Below are 20,146 nucleotides of genomic sequence, written 5' to 3' on the forward strand. Positions count from 1 at the left end.
GTGCAACACTGGAGAGGGCCCTTACAAACGGGGATTCCAGGGACATCGACGCAAAAGATCTGTGTAATGAGCTCAAAGTCTTCAGCAGGAGACTGGACAGTGATGCAAAACCACTCGACGCACTGGGGTAGATATCCAGACACCAAATGGCTTCGTTGTATCTCAATCCCTTTGTTGCCCTGAGAGTTCTTCTCACACTCCCGTTGACAGTGGCAAGTGGAGAGCGCACATTCTCCAAGCTCAAACTCATCAAAAATTACCTGCGCTCTACTATGAGTCAAGAGAGACTCAATGGACTCACCACCATATATACTGAACACAAGTTGGCTTACAAAATCAACCTCCAAGAAGCAGTGCATGCTTTTGCTGTCAGGAAGGCCAGACGAGTCAACTTGTCTGAATAAAAGGTACGCGTTGATCATACACTCGCATTAATCTGTAAGATTGCTCAATTATCTATCACCTGTTTACTTAGATTTTTTTATATTAAAATAGACTACATCCTAATCTCGCTTTCTCCCTCTCGTTCTCTCTCTCCCTCCCCTCTCTCTAGCTCTCTCTGTCTCTCTCAGATGATTTGATTTCAGGACCATGGACAGCTACCGAGAGAAAACATCACTGACTGCAATGCACTGCCAAAGAAGAGGAAAGAGGCCACTTTAGGTGGAGATGAAATAAATAAATGGTGAAACTGATGTTGGTCAATAAAATTCAATATGTAAATAAACAAAATTTGTTGAGGCTGGTTCATTGACATAAAGCTTATTTTACATTGCTCCAGCAAAACGAGGCCCACCATGCATTTATGAAATCACTTGTTTCTACAGCTAAAATGATCTCACTCTTTTTTACAGTTCTACAGGAATATTCAAATATTTGTTAAATATGTTATATAAAAGTGTTATTTTATTGTAACAGTTGTGGGGTCGTGCCATGTGTGATAACAGGTGTCATATTATTAGTAAGAAACTCTGTTTCCTGCTGAAGGCAGCTGGCCGATGCAGGGGTTAAAGTAAAATTCCCTTCTGCCTGGGACCTCCTATATGTGCACGCGTGCACCAAAATTTGTTATGGGCAAAATCATATGATGACATATATAATGGAGCCTATTTCATCCTATTCCAAGTGATAAGTGGTAAGCCTACCTGTTTGACAGACACAAATATGCTATCCATAGATATTGGTATAGCCAAATACTCCAATACTGTCTCATGCACTGATTAAATACCTCCGTGTCTGGGAAGGGCTTGGTGTGTTTGGTTCTGATTAAATACCTCCGTGTCTGGGAAGGGTTTGGTGTGTTTGGTTCTGATTAAATACCTATGTGTCTGGGAGGGGCTTGGTGTGTTTGGTTCTGATTAAATACCTCCTTGTCTGGGAAGGGCTTGGTGTGTTTGGTTCTGATTAAATACCTCCGTGTCTGGGAAGGGTTTGGTGTGTTTGGTTCTGATTAAATACCTATGTGTCTGGGAGGGGCTTGGTGTGTTTGGTTCTGATTAAATACCTCCTTGTCTGGGAAGGGCTTGGTGTGTTTGGTTAAAACCAGGGATCGAATTGAGTGAGGAAAGGACAGTCAGAAAGGTACAGAACGTCAGGCAGGCTCAGGGTCAGGGCAGGCAGAGGTCAGTAATCCAGGGCAGGTAGAAAGGTACAGATCGGCAGGCAGGCTGAGGGTCAGGGCAGGCAGAATTGTTAAAACCGGGAGGACTAGAAAACAGCAACTATAGAAACTCGAAAACAGGATAACATGCTGGTAGGACTTGATAGGACAAGACGAACTGGCAACAGACAAAAAGAAAACACAGATATAAATACACAGGAGACACCTGGTGGGGGGGGGTGAAGACAAGCACAAGACAGGTGAAACAGATCAGGGTGTGACATGATTCAAAATCTGAGTTTATTGTAAAATGTAATGAGAACATTTAACTTCTTAAGGCTAGCGTCAGTTTTCGGAAGTTCGGACGACTGATGTGCCCACAGTAAACTGCCTGTTACTCAGGCCCAGAAGCTAGGATATGCATATAACTGGCAGCATTGGATAGAAAACACTCTGGAGTTTAAATGACTGTTACAATAGTGTCTGTGAGTATAACAGAACTGATATGGCAGGTGAAATCCAAGGAGAATGCATCCAGATTCTTTTTTCTTTAGGTCACCACCCATTGAGTTGCTTGTCTATGGGATATTCAAAGGATATCCTCCCAGGTTGCAGTTCCTATGGCTTCCACTAGATGGCAACAGTCTTTAGAAAGGGTTTCAGGCTTATTTTTTTTTTAAATGACTTTGTAATTGTAGTTTTTCAACGTGGCTCTCATTTTGGACTGTAGTCTTATGGAGAGCGTGGATGAGGGCGCGCACTTTGTTATTTATCTCCGGTATTGAACATACTACATTCCGTCTTAAATTGTATTGTTTATTTACATATTAGGGTACCTGAGGATTGATTAGAATTGTTGTTTGACTTGTTTGGATGAAGTTTATTGGTAACTTTTGGGATTCCTTTGTATGCATGTTGAACGAGTGTAACTGGTGGATTACTGAATCAAATACGCCAAATAAACTGACTTTTTTGGGATATAAAGAAGGACTTTATCGAACAAAATGACAATTTCTTGTGTAGCTGGGACCCTTGGGATTGCAAACAGAGGAAGATCTTCAAAGGTAAGTGATTTATTTTAGCGCTATTTCTGACTTTTGTGATGCCTCTCCTGGTTTGGAAATGTGTTTAATGCTTTTGTATGCGGGGCGCTGTCCTCAGATAATCGCATGGTATGCTTTTGCCGTAAAGCCTTTTTGAAATCTGACTAAGCGGCTTTTAGATGATGTATGACACTTGTATTTTCATGAATGTTTAATATTACGATTTATGTATTTTGAATTTCGCGCTCTGCAATTTCACCGGATGTTGTCGAGATGGGGCGCTAGCGTCACCAAAACTAGACATAATAAATGTAGTTGTTTTAACTACCAGTTTATCCAATAGCAAACAATGCAAGATCCACATTTCAAATCGGCTTTAAAAGTGCTGATAGTAATATGTTACAATACTGTAAATTACAGTAGATTACAGTGTTTTCACATTAGGCAATACACTTACATTACCCAACAAAATGCACATAAAATCTAGAATTTCCATAATATCTATTCAATGTGTATTCAAAGGTGTGATCAATGAATAGATGTCATAGCCTGCCTCATCCATGGCCAGAAGGTGGGTGGCACTCTCATGGGGATGGCAATCATACAACTTCCACAAATAAAATCCTCAAAAGGGCTAAAGAAAGGAGAGTATGGGGGCAGGTATAGGGTCACAAATCAGGGATGAACCCGAAGCCATGCCTGAACCGCATGGTGAGACCTGACATTGTCCCACACAATGACATAGGTGAGCACCCCTTCACCTTGACAGGCCTGCTCAATTTCATTAAGAAACACAATGAGGTGTGCAGCGTTGTAAGATCCAAGTAATGGCCTACGTCCTCCACACCATCTTCAGAGGTAGCTGCACACATGGAGATGTTTCACCACATTGTCCAGGCACTTGGACGGTCTCCCGTTGTCCAATGAGATTCCGCCCACGGCACCGAGTTTTGGCCAGGTTGAAGCCCGCTTCATCAAGAAAGATATACTTGTGATGGTTAACAACAGCATCAAGAACATTCACCCTCTAAAAATATATTTTGGTTAGATATTTTTACAGTATAGTTCCTTCATGATATTGTGAAGTAGCATGTGCATCAAATAGTAACAGTAATACGGTCTATAGTGCTGTACCTGAACACACTCGGCCCACAGTTGTTTCACCCAGTCGGTGTTTCTCTCAAAAGGCACCAGGTAAATGTGTTTCATAGATACCTGCTGCCTCTTCATAAGGTGGCTGATTGTTGGTAGGCTGATGGATGCCACATTGGCAAAGGTGTCATCGTGCTCCTCAATGGCCTGCTTCATTTCGTACAGCCATGTGTCATTCCTGACCCTCCCCATTTCCAGCGCTGCCCACTACTGCTGGTCGGTCAGCACACAGCCACGGCCGCCACCATTTGGTGTTCTGTCAACAGAGTGTACTGTCAATAGATCATTCTGTAAGAATACTGTAAAAAATGTGAATTTACATGCATTATAATATGTCATTTAACTGTAAATGTAATGGTAAAGCGTAGTGCATATCCTGCAGACTTACTGGTTTTCTTGGCTAAATAATCTCATGATCGAATAGACAGTTGATCTTTTCAGATTGGAGTGAACTAATCTGGCAGACTCTGACATGGTAAGGCCTCTGTTTACCACATGGTCAACAAAGATGGCCTGGACTTCATTAGACACAAAAGTTTCCTGCCGTCAGCTCCCTCACCTCTTTAACGGGGTCCATACCCACCTCTTTGACCTCTTTGACGGGGTCCATGCCCACCTCTTTGACCTCTTTGAAGGGGTCCATGCCCAGCTCTTTGACCTCTTTGACAGGACCCATGCCCACCTCTTTGACCTCTTTGACAGGACCCATGCCCAGCTCTTTGACCTCTTTGACAGGACCCATGCCCACCTCTTTGACCTCTTTGATGAGGTCCTTGCCCACCTCTTTGACCTCTTTGAAGGGGTCCATGCCACCTCTCTGCCGGGCCCCTTGTCCACGAGCTCTTTGATTTCTTCCTCTTCCTTGCTTTCTATCCTGCTCCATGTTGAAAGAAAATGTAAGTGTTCACACACATACACCTTTTATATGTTGACCAACTGTGGTTACCACTACGTGAAATCAATTAGCAATAATGAATGTTCATTATGTATGGTTATCATGTATTATACATGTCATTTAGATGTTTATACCGTACAAACAGACATTTTATTTCTGTAGTTCACAAAATCCATATGTAGTAGACAAACCAGTTTAAAATATATATGTTTACCAAACAGTTAAGTGATTAAACATTAAACGCTGTTGGATTAAGTGATGGTGAAATATATTTAAACAAATTAGAAGATAATCATATGAAAAGTATTGTGAGCATTGCATTGTGAAATGTATTACTTTATATGAAAGCTATGACTTTACATGAAAGGTATTTCTAGATGAAACACTGATTAGGTTTGGTGAAAAAGTTACTGTGTCATTTTGTGTGTTGTATTTAGGCAATTGAAAGTGTGCTTCAAGTTTTGTTAAAACAGCATTTTTGATGATCTGTTTGAAGTCTTGGACCAAAAGTTGTGAAATGTTACCACAGATGTGTGAAAATAGCATGAAAGCAATAAGAAATTGATATTTTTAAAGACATTTTATTGTCACAACATGATGTGAGCTCTGTGCTCTGTGAGTTTGAGAGAGATGCAGCTTCTTGAGCGAACTTTAACACTTTCACTTGGAGGACATCTGTGGTTATGAGCTGTACATGACCAAGGTTCACTTCCTGTATAGAAGGGGGAGAGAGACAGTTCTTGTTGAACATAAAACCACATCAGACTGGGTTGTGGTCCGGAGGACCCTGAACCTTGAACTTGGTTTAAAGTGAGAGTCTGTGGAGGACTTGGTCTAGTACCCATCACTACATCTCTGTAGTTCGCGACTCCTCAAATCTATCAATTTCTAGCATGTACATTTATGACATATAGTACCTTTGGAAAGTATTCAGACCCCTTGACTTATTCCACATTTTGTTATGTTACAGTTTTATTCTAAAATGGATTAAATAAAAAACAATCCTCAGCAATTTACTCACAATACCCCATAATGACAACATGAAAACAGTTAGCAAATGTATTAAAAATAATAAACAGAAATACCTTATTTACATAAGTATTCAGACCCTTTGCTATGAGACTCCAAATTGAACTCAGGTGCATCCTGTTTCCATTGATCATCATTGAGATGTTTCTACAACTTATTTAGAGTCCACCTGTGGTAAATTCAATTGATTGGACATGATTTGGAAAGGCACACACCTGTCTATATCAGGTCCCACAGTTGACAGTGCATGTCAGAGCAAAAACCAAGCCATGAGGTCGAAGGAATTGTCCGTAGAGCAACGAGACAGGATTGTGTTGAGGCACAGATCTGGGGAAGGGTACCAAAAAATGTATGCAGCATTGAAGGACCCCAAGAACAGAGTGGCTTCCATCATTCTTAAATGGACAAAGTTTAGAACCACCAAGGCTCTTCCTATAGCTGGCCGCCCGGCCAAACTCAGCAATAGGGGGAGAAGGGCCTTGGTCAGGGAGGTGACCAAGAACCTGATGGTCACTCTCACAGAGCTCTAGAGTTCCTCTGTGGAGATGGGAGAAACTTCCAGAATGCCCAGCGTCACGTCTGGAGGAAACATGGCACCATCCCTATGGTGAAGCATGGTGGTGGTAGCATCATGCTAATGGGATGTTTTTCAGCGGCAGGGACTGGGAGACTAGTCAGGATCGAGGCAAAGATGAACAGAACAAAGTACAGAGAGATCCTTGATGAAAACCTGCTCCGAAGTGCTCAGGACCTCAGACTGGGGCGAAGACCTTCCAACAGGACAATGAATCTAAGCACATAGGCAAAACAACACAGGAGTGGCATCGGTACAAGACTCTGAATGTCCTTGAGTGGCCCATCCAGAGCCTGGACTTGAACCCGATCGAACATCTCTGGAGAGAACTGAAAATAGCTGTGCAGCAACGCTCTCCATCCAACCTGACAGAGCTAAACAGGATCTGCAGTGAAGAATGGGAGAAAATCTCCAAATACAGGTGTGCCATGTTTGTAGCGTCATTCCTAAGAAGACTCAATGCTGTAATTGCTGCCAAAGGTGCTTCAACAAAGAGCCCTTGGTTCTCTATGGTGTTTAGGTCAGAGCGTGACTAGGGTGGAGTTCTAGTCATTGTATTTCTATGTTGGTGAGTTGTATGGTTCCCAATTAGAGGCAGCTGGTAATCGTTGCCTCTAATTGGGGATCATATTTAGGTAGCCTTTTTCCAACCTGTGTTTTGTGGGATATTGTTTTTGTGTGTGTGCATGTTGCACCCTGGCTATCACATTCGTTGTTTGTTTATTGTTTTTTGATGTTTCACATTAAATAAAAGATGAGGAACTCAACTCACGCTGCGCCTTGGTCCGTCCACTTCTACGAGCATGACAGAATATCCCACCACACAAGGACCAAGCAGTGTGTTCATGAGGTAAAGGAGTTTTGGACATGGGAGGAAATCATGGGAGGACACGAGACCCTTCCTTGGTGGGAGTCGCAGAGGACGCAGGAAAGACAGTGACGACGCCAGGGACCGCGTCCACAGAAACCCCAAGATTTTTTAGGGGGGGCACATGGGGCGGACGGCTGAGCAGCGGAGAGTGCCAGAGCCCGAATGGGAGTCTCTGGAGGAGTTCAATGAGGGATACCGGAGAGAGGTTTTGGCTAGGAGTATGCTGCAGCGCAGGCGTGCTGAAGAGCGTGACACCAGTCCGGTGCCATCTGTGCCAGCTCCTCGCACCAGCACTGAAGAGCCAGAGACCGCCAGGGAGGCGATGGAGAAGTTGGGAGAGAGAGAGAGGAGAGAAATGTTATATAAGTGTGTTCTGCATGGCATTCGACCTGAAGAGCCTGTCAGCAGTCTGGTGAGTCCTGTGCTAGCTCCCCGCACCCTTCCTGAAGTGCGTGTCACCAGTCCGGTGCCACCTGTGCCGGCTCCAGGCACCAGGCCTCCAGTGCGCCTCCCCAGTCCGGTACATCCTGTGCCAGCTCCCCGCACCCTCACTGAAGTGCGTGTCACCAGTCCGGTGCCACCTGTGCCGGCTCCATGCACCAGGCCTCCAGTGCGCCTCCCCAGTCCGGTATGTCCTGTGCCAGCTCCCCACACTCGCCCTGAAGTGCGTGTCACCAGTCCGGTGCCACCTGTGCCGGCTCCATGCACTAAGACTCCAGCGACGTTTCACAGTCCAGAGCTTCCAGCGACGATTCACAGTCCAGAGCTTCCAGCAACGGTTCACAGTCCGAAACCTCCATCGATGGTTCACAGTCCGGAGCTTTCAGTGAGGGTCAACGGCCCGGAGCTTCCAGTGACGGTCAACGGCCCAGACCTTTCAGTGACGGTCAACGGCCCGGAGCTTCCAGTGACGGTCAACGGCCCGGAGCTTCCAGTGACGGTCAACGGCCCGGAGCTTCCAGTGACGGTCAACGGCACGGAGCTTCCAGTGACGGTCCATGGCCCGGAGCTTCCTGCAAACGCTGCCAGGGCAGAAGCCTTCCTCTGCGCTGGTGCCCAGTCCAGGCACAGTGTCCAGTCCCGCTCCATGGCAGGAGCCTTCCTCTGTGCCGGGGTCCATTCCAGGCACGGCATCCAGTACCGCTCCAAGGCCGGAGCCTTCCTCTGCGCCGATGCCCAGTCCAGGCACGGCGTTCAGCCCGGCGCCATGGCCGGATCCAGGGTCTGGGCGGGGGCTACGACCTGTACCGGAGCCGCCACCGACACTAGGCACCCCCCCGACCCTCCCCATTTGTTTTCAGGTTTTGCGGCCAGAGTCCGCACCTTTGGGGGGGGGGGGGGGTACAGTCATGCCCTGACCATAGAGAGCCCTTGGTTCTCTATGGTGTTTAGGTCAGAGCGTGACTAAGGGGGTGTTCGAGTCATTGTATTTCTATGTTGGTGAGTTGTATGGTTTCCAATTAGAGGCAGCTGGTAATCGTTGCCTCTAATTGGGGATCATATTTAGGTAGCTTTTTCCCACCTGTGTTTTGTGGGATATTGTTTTTGTGTGTGCATGTTGCACCCTGGCTATCACATTCGTTGTTTGTTTATTGTTTTTTTTATGTTTCACTTTAACCTCTCTGGGCCAGTGGGACGCCTACTCAACAGCCAGTGTAATCCCGTGGCGTGATATTCAAATACCTTAGAAATGCTATTACTTCAATTTCTCAAACATATGACTATTTTACACCATTTTAAAGACAAGACTCTCGTTAATCTAACAACACTGTCCGATTTCAAAAAGGCTTTACAACGAAAGCAAAACATTAGATTATGTCAGCAGAGTACCCAGCCAGAAATAATCAGACACCCATTTTTCAAGCTAGCATATAATGTCATATAAACCCAAACCCCAGCTAAATGCAGCACTAACCTTTGATGATCTTCATCAGATGACAATCCTAGGACATTATGTTATACAATACATGCATGTTTTGTTCAATCAAGTTCATATTTATATCAAAAACCAGCTTTTTACATTAGCATGTGACTAGCATGTGACTAGCATTCCCACCGAACACTTCCGGTGAATTTACTAAATTACTCACGATAAACGTTCACAGAAAACATAACAATTATTTTAAGAATTATAGATACAGAACTCCTTTATGCACTCGCTATGTCTGATTTTAAAATAGCTTTTCGGTGAAAGCACATTTTGCAATATTCTGAGCAGATAGCCCGGCCATCACAGGCTAGCTATTTTGACACCCACCAAGTGTTGTACCCACCAAACCCCGATTTACTATTAGAAAAGTTTGATTACCTTTGCTGTTCTTCGTCAGAATGCACTCGCAGGACTTCTACTTCAATAACAAATGTTGGTTTGGTTCAAAATAATCCATAGTTATATCCAAATAGCGGCGTTTTGTTCGTGCGTTCAAGACACTATCCGACGGGTAAAGAAGGGTGACGCGCCCGACGCATTTCGTGACAAAAAAATTCAAAATATTCCATTACCGTACTTCGAAGCATGTCAAACGCTGTTTAAAATCAATTTTTATGCTATTTTTCTCGTAAAAAAGCGATAATATTCCGACCGGGAGTCGTTGTTTTCGTTCAAAGAGAGAGAAAGTAAACATGGTGTCGGCTCGTGCACGCGCCTCCAGTCTCATTGTCCTCAGATCGACCACTTACTAAATGCGCTAATGTTTTTCAGCCATGGCCTGCAAAGCCACCATTCATCGTTCTGGCGCCTTCTGAGAGCCTATGGGAGCGTTAAAAAATGTCACGTTATGCCAGAGATCCCCTGTTTTGGTTAGAGATGATCAAGAAGGCCAAGAAAAAGTCAGAGAGAGCGCTTCCTGTTTGGAATCTTCTCAGGTTTTGGCCTGCCAAATGAGTTATGTTATACTCACAGACACCATTCAAACAGTTTTAGAAACTTTAGGGTGTTTTCTATCCAAATCAAACAATTGTATGCATATTCTAGTTACTGGGCATGAGTAGTAACCAGATTAAATCGGGTACGTTTTTTATCCGGCCGTGCAAATACTGCCCCCTATCCCCAACAGGTTAAATAAAAGATGTGGAACTCAACTCACGCTGCGCCTTGGTCCGACCATTTCTACGAGCGTGACACTTATGTAAATGTGATTTTTCCATTTTTTATTTGTAATACATTTGCAAACATTTCTGAAAAGCTTTTTCAGCTTTTTCATTATGGTGTATTGTGTGTAGATTGCTGCGGATTTTATTTTTTTTACATACAATCAATTTTACAATAAGGTTGTAACATAAAAAAATATGGAAAAAGTCAAGGGGTCTGAATAATTTCTGAATGAACTGTTTGTTATATACAGAAATATTGATTTTTGTGCACCTGAGTCAATTCACTTTAAACACTGTATAATCAATCCCAATCATGAACAAGCTGTTTAAAAGTGTTGGAGCAATGTGATTTTTACATATTACCCCTGTAAAGATTCTATTAAATGCTAACTCTAATTTAAATGTGTTTTGTGTTGATGTGTACACAGTGAGGCATGTGTCTGTGCAGACAGGAGGCTCCATCACCTTCCCATGTCGCTATGATCTGAATCACATCAACCATGTGAAATACTGGTGTAAAGGATTAGGTTGGGATGTATGTTCTTATGTAGTACGCACTGACCATCCTAAGAGCAGTGGTAAGACCTCAATCTCTGATGACATCAACAAGAGAATCTTCACTGTGACCATGACTGACCTGACGTCATGGGACTATGGGAATTACAGGTGTGTTGTCGAGATCAATAGAGGAACAGATATCAGGATACAATGGTTCTACCTATCTGTCACTCCAGGTAAGATCCCTTCACTTTTCATATCTAGTAAAGTAGAATGAACAGTGCTCAGAAATATCCTATGGAGTGTCCTGTAACCTGCAATGTCAAATACTAAATAATGACCCAATTATAAATAGCCTACTACAACAAATGAATTGAGAAATGTGTAGCCACTCTGAAATTCCTAGACAGAGCTATACTGTACATGTAGGTAAAACAAGGTTATGTTTTGGGTCATTATGGAGTAACATAACTATGCTTGTGGTGAAAGTTACATTCTTCAAGAATCAATGGCTATACATAATAATTATGAATTTAAAAGACCAAAAATGGATGTACCAATCACAGACTACAGCTTTAAGGAATTTGTAAGGCACTTTGTAAAAGCACTTTTTTCTTCTCTGCATTCTTGTTTTTTACCTGGGTTCAGGTACTCCAGAACTCTATGTGGAACAACAGGAAGTGACTGGAGTAGAAGGAGGGAGTGTAACTGTCCGTTGTTACCATAGTAACACTGGATATATGAAGTGATAAATGGTGGGTGGTGATTGTGTGAGTGGGTATTCTGGGACTTTAAATGGAACATCAGTGACATTAAAGCAGACTAGTGATGCCAACAACAGAACAGTCTTAACAGTGACTATGAGTGGACTGAAGATGGAGAACACTGACTGGTATTGGTGTAGAGTGGGAGAACTAGAGATGCCTGTTCACATTACTGTCAGTCAACAATCTGCAACACAGAGAACCTCTAAGATGACCTCAAGTTAGTAGATCAATCACATACTTTATGATCAATATGATTCACTTTGTGTTATCCACTGGTATCATCTGGAACTAATTGTAATATTAACTATGAATGTGATGTTGCTATACAACCTGACTATCTGGTATACCATTAACTTCATTGATGATATTGTTGTTTACCTCACAGCAACCCAAGATCCAACCACTCAACAACCCTCTGTCTCTCCAACTGCTGAGCCTGTTCAGACTGACAACACAAGTCAAGGAGCTGAGGGGAACATGGAGGAAGTCCACCAGAGGTTATTATCACTCATTCAGCTGTATTATCCCACATATTGTTAGATAATATGAACACAGAGAAACATTACAATTCCATCACACACTACAACAGTTAATGCTAACCAAACACCCTCCCTAAATGCATATAGAGACTGTTATCACTTCCTCTTGTGGTTGCCTTGTGAGAAGTAGCAGCAATGTTGGTCTTATTCTCCCTCATTTGCAAAGACAAGAAGAACACTTAAAATAGTCATAATCTCAATAATAATAATAATCTCAATAATAATCATATCATCTCTTCATTTGCATTGTCAACTTTCACACATGTGAATAGATCAATAATTGTTCCATTTATCACAACAGTTCATACAGCAAATGATCAATTTATAATGATCTATTTCAATTGTATTATTAATTCAAGTTTTTATATGTAATCCATCAGGTCCATAGATGTGAAAGTCCTACTCATCTCTCTGGGCATGTTGGTGGTGGTGACAGCTGGTATCCTAGTAACATGGAAGATGTGGAGAAAGCATAGTAAGTAGTCATTTTATGTGAATATAAAAAAGGAGAATAGTTTAGAAAAATACTAAATGTATTGATATTATGACCAACAGTATATTTCTTGCCTGTGATTTATCTTGAATGACAGAAAATATTTGTACGTATTGTCTTTAAGAAATCCATTCAGAGGTATTATTGTACTATAACAAACTCAGAAGTAATTGACATCTCCCTCTCTTCATTCCAGAGGACAATAAGGCCAAGGACCAGACAACTAACAACTCAGTTGTAGGATACACTTATTTTATTCAATTAACCTGCTTTTCTGTTCTAGATCTGGGATCATCTACCAGTTGACTAACGTTACCACTTGACTAGCGTTACCTCCTCAGTTGATTATCAATGAGTTGACATAAAAGGTCCCATATTCTAATGGAACCCAAGCTCTTATAGTGCTCATGATGTTGAAAAATGCTGTTAAAAAGACAGAGTACAGGAAATTGTCAATTCACTAAATATACAGTCGTGGTCAAAAGTTTTGAGAATGACACAAATATTAATTTCCACAAAGTTTTCTGCTTCAGATATTTTTGTCAGATGTTACTATGAAATACTGAAGTATGATAACAAGCATTTCATTTCAAGTGTCAAAGGCTTTTATTGACAATTACATGAAGTTGATGCAAAGAGTCAATATTTGCAGTATTGACCCTTCTTTTTCAAGACCTCTGCAGTCCACCCTGGCATGCTGTCAATTAACTTCTGGGCCACATCCTGACTGATGGCAGCCCATTCTTGCATAATCAATGCTTGGAGTTTGTCAGAATGTGTGGGTTTTTGTTTGTCCACCCGCCTCTTGAGGATTGACCACAAGTTCTCAATGGGATTAAGGTCTGGGGAGTTTCCTGGCCATGGACCCAAAATATTGATGTTTTGTTCCCCAAGCCACTTAGTTATCACTTTTTCCTTATGGCAAGGTGCTCCATCATGCTGGAAAAGGCATTGTTCGTCACCAAACTGTTCCTGGAGGGTTGGGAGAAGTTGCTCTCGGAGGATGTGTTGGTGCCATTCTTTATTCATGGCTGTGTTCTTTGGCAAAATTATGAGTGAGCCCACTCCCTTGGCAAAGAAGCAACCCCACACATGAATGGTCTCTGGATGCTTTACTGTTGGCATGACACAGGACTGATGGTAACGCTCACCTTGTCTTCTCCGCAAAGCTTTTTTCCGGATGCCCCAAACAATTGGAAACGGGATTCATCAGAGAAAATGACTTTACCCCAGTCCTCAGCAGTCCAATCCCTGTACCTTTTGCAGAATATCAGTCTGTCCCTGATGTTTTTCCTGTAGAGAAGTGGCTTCTTTGCTGCCCTTCTTGACACCAGGCCATCCTCCAAAAGTCTTCGCCTCACTGTGCATGCAGATGCACTCACACATGCCTGCTGCCATTCCTGAGTAAGCTCTGTACTGGTGGTGCCCCGATCCCGCAGCTGAATCAACTTTAGGAGACGGTCCTGGCGCTTGCCTGACTTTCTTGGGCACCCTGAAGCCTTCTTCACAACAATTGAACCGCTCTCCTTGAAGTTCTTGATGATCCGATAAATGGTTGATTTAGCTGCAATCTTACTGGCAGCAATGTCCTTGCCTGTGAAACCCTTTTTTGTGCAAAGCAATGATGACGGCACGTGTTTCCTCGCAGGTAACCATGTTTGACAGAGGAAGAACAATTATTCCAAGCACCACCCTACTTTTGAAGCTTCCAGTCTGTTATTCAAACTCAATCAGCATGACAGAGTGATCTCCAGCCTTGTCCTCATCAACACTCACACCTGTGTTAACGAGAGAATCACTGACATGATGTCAGCTGGTCCTTTTGTGGCAGGGCTGAAATGCAGTGGAAATGTTTTTGGGGGATTCAGTTCATTTGCATGGCAAAGAGGGACTTTGCAATTAATTTCAATTCATCTGATCACTCTTCATAACATTCTGGAGTATATGCAAATTGCCATCATACAAGCTGAGGCAGCAGACTTTGTGAAAATTAATATTTGTGTCATTCTCAAAACTTTTGGCAACGACTGTACATCTGACTGCATCATATCAGTGGAAACAAACTGTTGTTTAGGTGGTAAATGGACAAGTCCTGTTTCTCTTTGCTATTTATTTCTTTGCAGTCTGCTGACTCTGAGCAGCAGAGCAGGTACTGTCGTGGAACATTGTCTTAAAAATATAACACTCTTACAAGAACTTGTGAATTCAATATAGGCTTTAATACAAATTAGCAAAAGCCATGCTGGTCCGCGGAACAACCAAGTTCTCTGAGCACCGGCTCTGCTTTTATACACATACATTTACACATGGGTACATCCCATATGTAAATGAAGTTACTTCCCTTAGTCCTTCTGCCACCATTATCTTTTAGTCCGAGTTCTTTGCTTGTTCACGCCCAATAACGCCCACATCTGCTTCAGGCTAGATTATAATGGTGGCAGGACCCCTTATGTCATACAAAAAATAATACATTTATTGCATAATTATGTTTCACATGTTGGTCATTTTGCTACCAGCCTCCTTCCTGTGTCCTCCTGACATTAGTATGTCCAGATGGCACAAATGTAATTATGGTCTTGGCCTATGTACTCATGTACATTAGCTTAATGTAATCTTTGGCATGTTACCCTACTCAGAGATGGCAAATGCACTGGGTGTCACCATTTCTCCATCCAGCCAATGTAATTATTGTCCTTACTACTTCCTGCTAATTCAATGATGTTTCTTCAGCATAGCAGCTGCACCTAGTTACATGTAGCTGCACCTAGTTACATTACATTAACTCCCACATAAATCCCTCCTCTGGGACTAATTAGTCCCACAAACTAAGTCTAGAATTGTAACGAGAGGATGGAGGCAAAAAGACATCAACTACAGACATACAAGTATAAGATGAATATAAAACGAAATGTGAATAAGGTACACAAACCAACTGGACCAAACATCTCCAATCAATAACACAGATTGGAGTAAAAGATCCAGTCAAAAACAAAATAAACCAATGTACTATGAAGAAGCAATGAGCATGTAGTACATAGCCTTGCCTGAGGTTATCTCAGTTATGTAAAACATAAAGAAAATAAGAAAAGCCTTATAATGTCATTCTAAATACGACACTTAAACAAGATCCTTCCTTACAGACACCTCTGTAACAACAGTGAAATCACAAATGAATACACCTGTTAAAGGATTAAGGACATGGTCCGTGGACACTTGTAACCGGAATACCCTCTGTTTCCTACTAAACAAAATTCAGAAGTTCTAACTTCATTTCTCGCTTGTCAAAGGTAGAAAGGAAATACAAAATACACTCCATAGTAAGTGATTACAAGGTTATACATATTGCAGCAGTCCAGTTTTCAATCAAGCACATTAGAATCAGGTGCTTTACATAGAAAATAACAGCTTACCATGGTCAGGACGTGACATACATTATTTAAAAGCTTAACTTCTTGTTAATCCAGCTGCTTTGTCAGATTTCAAAAAGGCTTTACGGCGAAAGCTTACCATGCGATTATCTGAGGACAGCGCCCCGCATACAAAAGCATTAAAAACATTTTCCAAACCAGCAGAGGCATCACAAAAGTCAGAAATAGCGATAAAATAAATCACTTACCTTTGAAGATCTTCTTCTGTTTGCAATCCCAAGGGTCCCAGCTACACAAGAAATTGTTGTTTTGTTCGATAAAGTCCTTCTTTACATCCCAAAAAAGTCAGTTTAGTTGGCGTATTTGATTCAGTAATCCACCCGTTCCACTCGTTCAACATGCATACAAAGGAATACCAAAAGTTACCAATAAACTTCGTCCAAACAAGTCAAACAACGTTTGTAATCAATCCTCAGGTACCCTAATATGTAAATAAACAATACAATTTAAGACGGAATGTAGTATGTTCAATACCGGGGATAAATAACAAAGTGCGTGCCCTCATCCACGCTCTCCATAAGACTACAGTCCAAAATGAGAGCCACCTTGAAAAACTACAATTACTAACTAATTAAAAAAAAATAAGCCTGAAACCCTTTAAAAAAAATAAGCCTGAAACCCTTTCTAAAGACTGTTGACATCTAGTGGAAGCCATAGGAACTGCAATCTGGGAGGATTTCCTTTGAATATCCCATAGACAAGCAACTCAATGTGTGGTGACCTCAAAAAAGACAAATCTGGATGGATTCTTCTTGGGTTTTCACCTGCCATATCAGTTATGTTATACTCACAGACACTATTAAAACAGTTATAGAAACTGCAGAGTGTTTTCTATCCAATGCTACCAATATATATGCATATCCAATATATATGCATATCCTAGCTTCTGGGCCTGAGTAACAGGCAGTTTACTTTGGGCACATCAGTCATCCGAACTTCCGAAAACTGCCCCCTAGCCTTAAGAAGTTTTTAAATGTTCTCATTACATTTCACAATAAACTCAGATTTTGAATCATGTCACACCCTGATTTGTTTCACCTGTCTTGTGCTTGTCTTCACCCCTCCCCCACCAGGTGTCTCCTGTGTATTTATATCTGTGTTTTCTTTTTGTCTGTTGCCAGTTCGTCTTGTCCTATCAAGTCGTACCAGCGTGTTATCCTGTTTTCGAGTTTCTATAGTTGCTGTTTTCTAGTCCTCCCGGTTTTGACAATTCTGACTGCCCTGACCCTGAGCCTGCCTGCCGATCTGTACCTTTCTACCTGCCCTGGATTACTGACCTCTGCCTGCCCTGACCCTGAGCCTTCCTATCATTCTGTACCTTTCTGACTGCCCTTTCCTCACTCAATTCGATCCCTCGTTTAACCAAACACACCAAGCCCTTCCCAGACACGGAGGTATTCAATCAGAACCAAACACACCAAACCCTTCCCAGACACAGAAGTATTTAATCTGAACCAAACACACCAAGCCCTTCAGATACACAGAGGTATTTAACCAGAACCAAACACACCAAGGCCTTCCCAGACACGGAGGTATTTAATCAGAACCAAACATACCAAGCCCTTCCCAGACACGGAGGTATTTAATCAGAACCAAACTCACCAAGCCCTTCCCAGACCCGGAGGTATTTAATCTGAACCAAACACACCAAGCCCTTCAGATACACGGAGGTATTTAATCAGAACCAAACACACCAAGCCCTTCCCAGACACGGAGGTATTTAATCAGAACCAAACACACCAAGGCCTTCCCAGACACGGAGGTTTTTAATCAGTGCATGCGACAGTATTGGAGTATTTGGCTATCCCAATATCTATGGATAGCATATTTGTGTCTGTCAAACAGGTAGGCTTACCACTTATCACTTGGAATAGGATGAAATAGGCTCCATTATATATGTCATTATATGATTTTGCCTATAACAAAGGTTGGTGCACTCGTACACATATAGGAGGTCCCAGTCAGATACAGGAGGTTGGTGGTAACAAAGGTTGGTGCACTCGTACACATATAGGAGGTCCCAGTCAGATACAGGAGGTTGGTGGTAACAAAGGTTGGTGCACTCGTACACATATAGGAGGTCCCAGTCAGATACAGGAGGTTGGTGGTAACAAAGGTTGGTGCACGCGTGCACATACAGGAGGTCCCAGTCAGAAGGGAATTTTACTTTAACCCCTGCATCGGCCAGCTGCCTTCAGCAGGAAACAGAGTTTCTTACTAAAAATATGACACCTGTTATCACACATGGCACGACCCCACAACTGTTACAATAAAATAACACTTTTATATAACATATTTAACAAATATTTGAATATTCCTGTAGAACTGTAAAAAAGAGTGAGATCATTTTAGCTGTAGAAACAAGTGCTTTCATAAATGCATGGTGGGCCTCGTTTTGCTGGAGCAATGTAAAATAAGCTTTATGTCAATGAACCAGCCTCAACAAATGTTGTTTATTTACATATTGAATTTTATTGACCAACATCAGTTTCACCATTTATTTATTTCATCTCCACCTAAAGTGGCCTCTTTCCTCTTCTTTGGCAGTGCATTGCAGTCAGTGATGTTTTCTCTCGGTAGCTGTCCATGGTCCTGAAATCAAATCATCTGAGAGAGACAGAGAGAGCTAGAGAGAGGGGAGGGAGAGAGAGAACGAGAGGGAGAAAGCGAGATTAGGATGTAGTCTATTTTAATATAAAAAAATTCAAAGTAAATAGGTGATAGATAATTGAGTAATCTTACAAATTAATGCGAATGTATGATCAACGCGTACCTTTTATTCAGACAAGTTGACTCGTCTGGCCTTCCTGACAGCAAAAGCATGCACTGCTTCTTGGAGGTTGATTTTGTAAGCCAACTTGTGCTCAATTGATATTCTGGCGAGTCCGTTGAGTCTCTCTTGACTCATAGTAGAGCGCAGGTAGTTTTTGATGAGTTTGAGCTTGGAGAATGTGCGCTCTCCACTTGCCACTGTCAACGGGAGTGTGAGAAGAACTCTCAGGGCAACAAAGGGATTGAGATACAACGAAGCCATTTGGTGTCTGGATATCTACCCCAGTGCGTCGAGTGGTTTTGCATCACTGTCCAGTCTCCTGCTGAAGACTTTGAGCTCATTACACAGATCTTTTGCGTCGATGTCCATGGAATCTCCGTTTGTAAGGGCCCTCTCCAGTGTTGCACATTACCTGGTAAGTGCTGCAGTGTCCATGTCCTTGATGGTGGGGATGTTGTACAGGATGCTGAAAACATTGCTGTGCTCTTCAAGCTGCATAAAGCGCTCGTTGATTCCCATCAATACCCATCTCCTCTGCCAACTCTTTTGACCTTACTAATGCGCCAGCAAAAGCTGCATCGGAGCGTTAGTCTTAGAGGAATACCCTGGGTTAGTTCAATTGAGCCACTGCTATTTCAAAAGGTTAAAACTCACCGGCTGCAAACTCTTACTGGTGATGTTCACTTCGAAAAAGATGTCATACCAAACGACCACTGCTCACATGCAGCCAAAGATGTTTGCCTCCAACCTTGTTTTATCATCACAGCTGCCTGTGAGCTTGGTGTCGGTGGCGATCGACAACAGGGCACCATAAATCTCCCCGAGTTGGTAACGCACGGGTTTCACAGCCTCCACACGGCTCTCCCATCTCGTGGCGCTGAGGGGTTTCACTGGGAGTCCATCACCCAGCCGTGTGTACATCCGGATAAAAATGTATAAATCTCTTGGATGGTGTTAAAAATCTCAGCCGCCTCAAACAACACGATGCTGCATCAGATAGAGCCATTATTTTACCGAGGTAGTGCATATGTGTGTCTTTGGAGAGCACTCTCCTTAGATACTCCTTCATGATTCCATCAAAGATACCCAGCATTTCCACAAAAAAATTGTCTTAAGAATATAATACTCTTACAAGAACCTGTGAATTCAATATAGGCTTTAATACAAAGTAACAAAGCCGTGGTGGTCCGCGGAACATCTAACTTCCCTGAGCATCGGCTCTGCTTTTATACACATACAGCATATGGATACATCCCATATGTTAATGAAATTACTCCCCTTAGTTCTTCCGCCACCATTATCTTACAACCCTAGTTCCTTGCTTGTTTACGCCTGAATACGCCCACATCTGTTCCGGTTTGGATTACAATGGTGGCAGAACCCCCTAGCTC

Source organism: Salmo trutta, chromosome 5 (genome assembly GCF_901001165.1).
Source record: "Salmo trutta chromosome 5, fSalTru1.1, whole genome shotgun sequence".
Lineage (NCBI taxonomy): Eukaryota > Metazoa > Chordata > Actinopteri > Salmoniformes > Salmonidae > Salmo > Salmo trutta.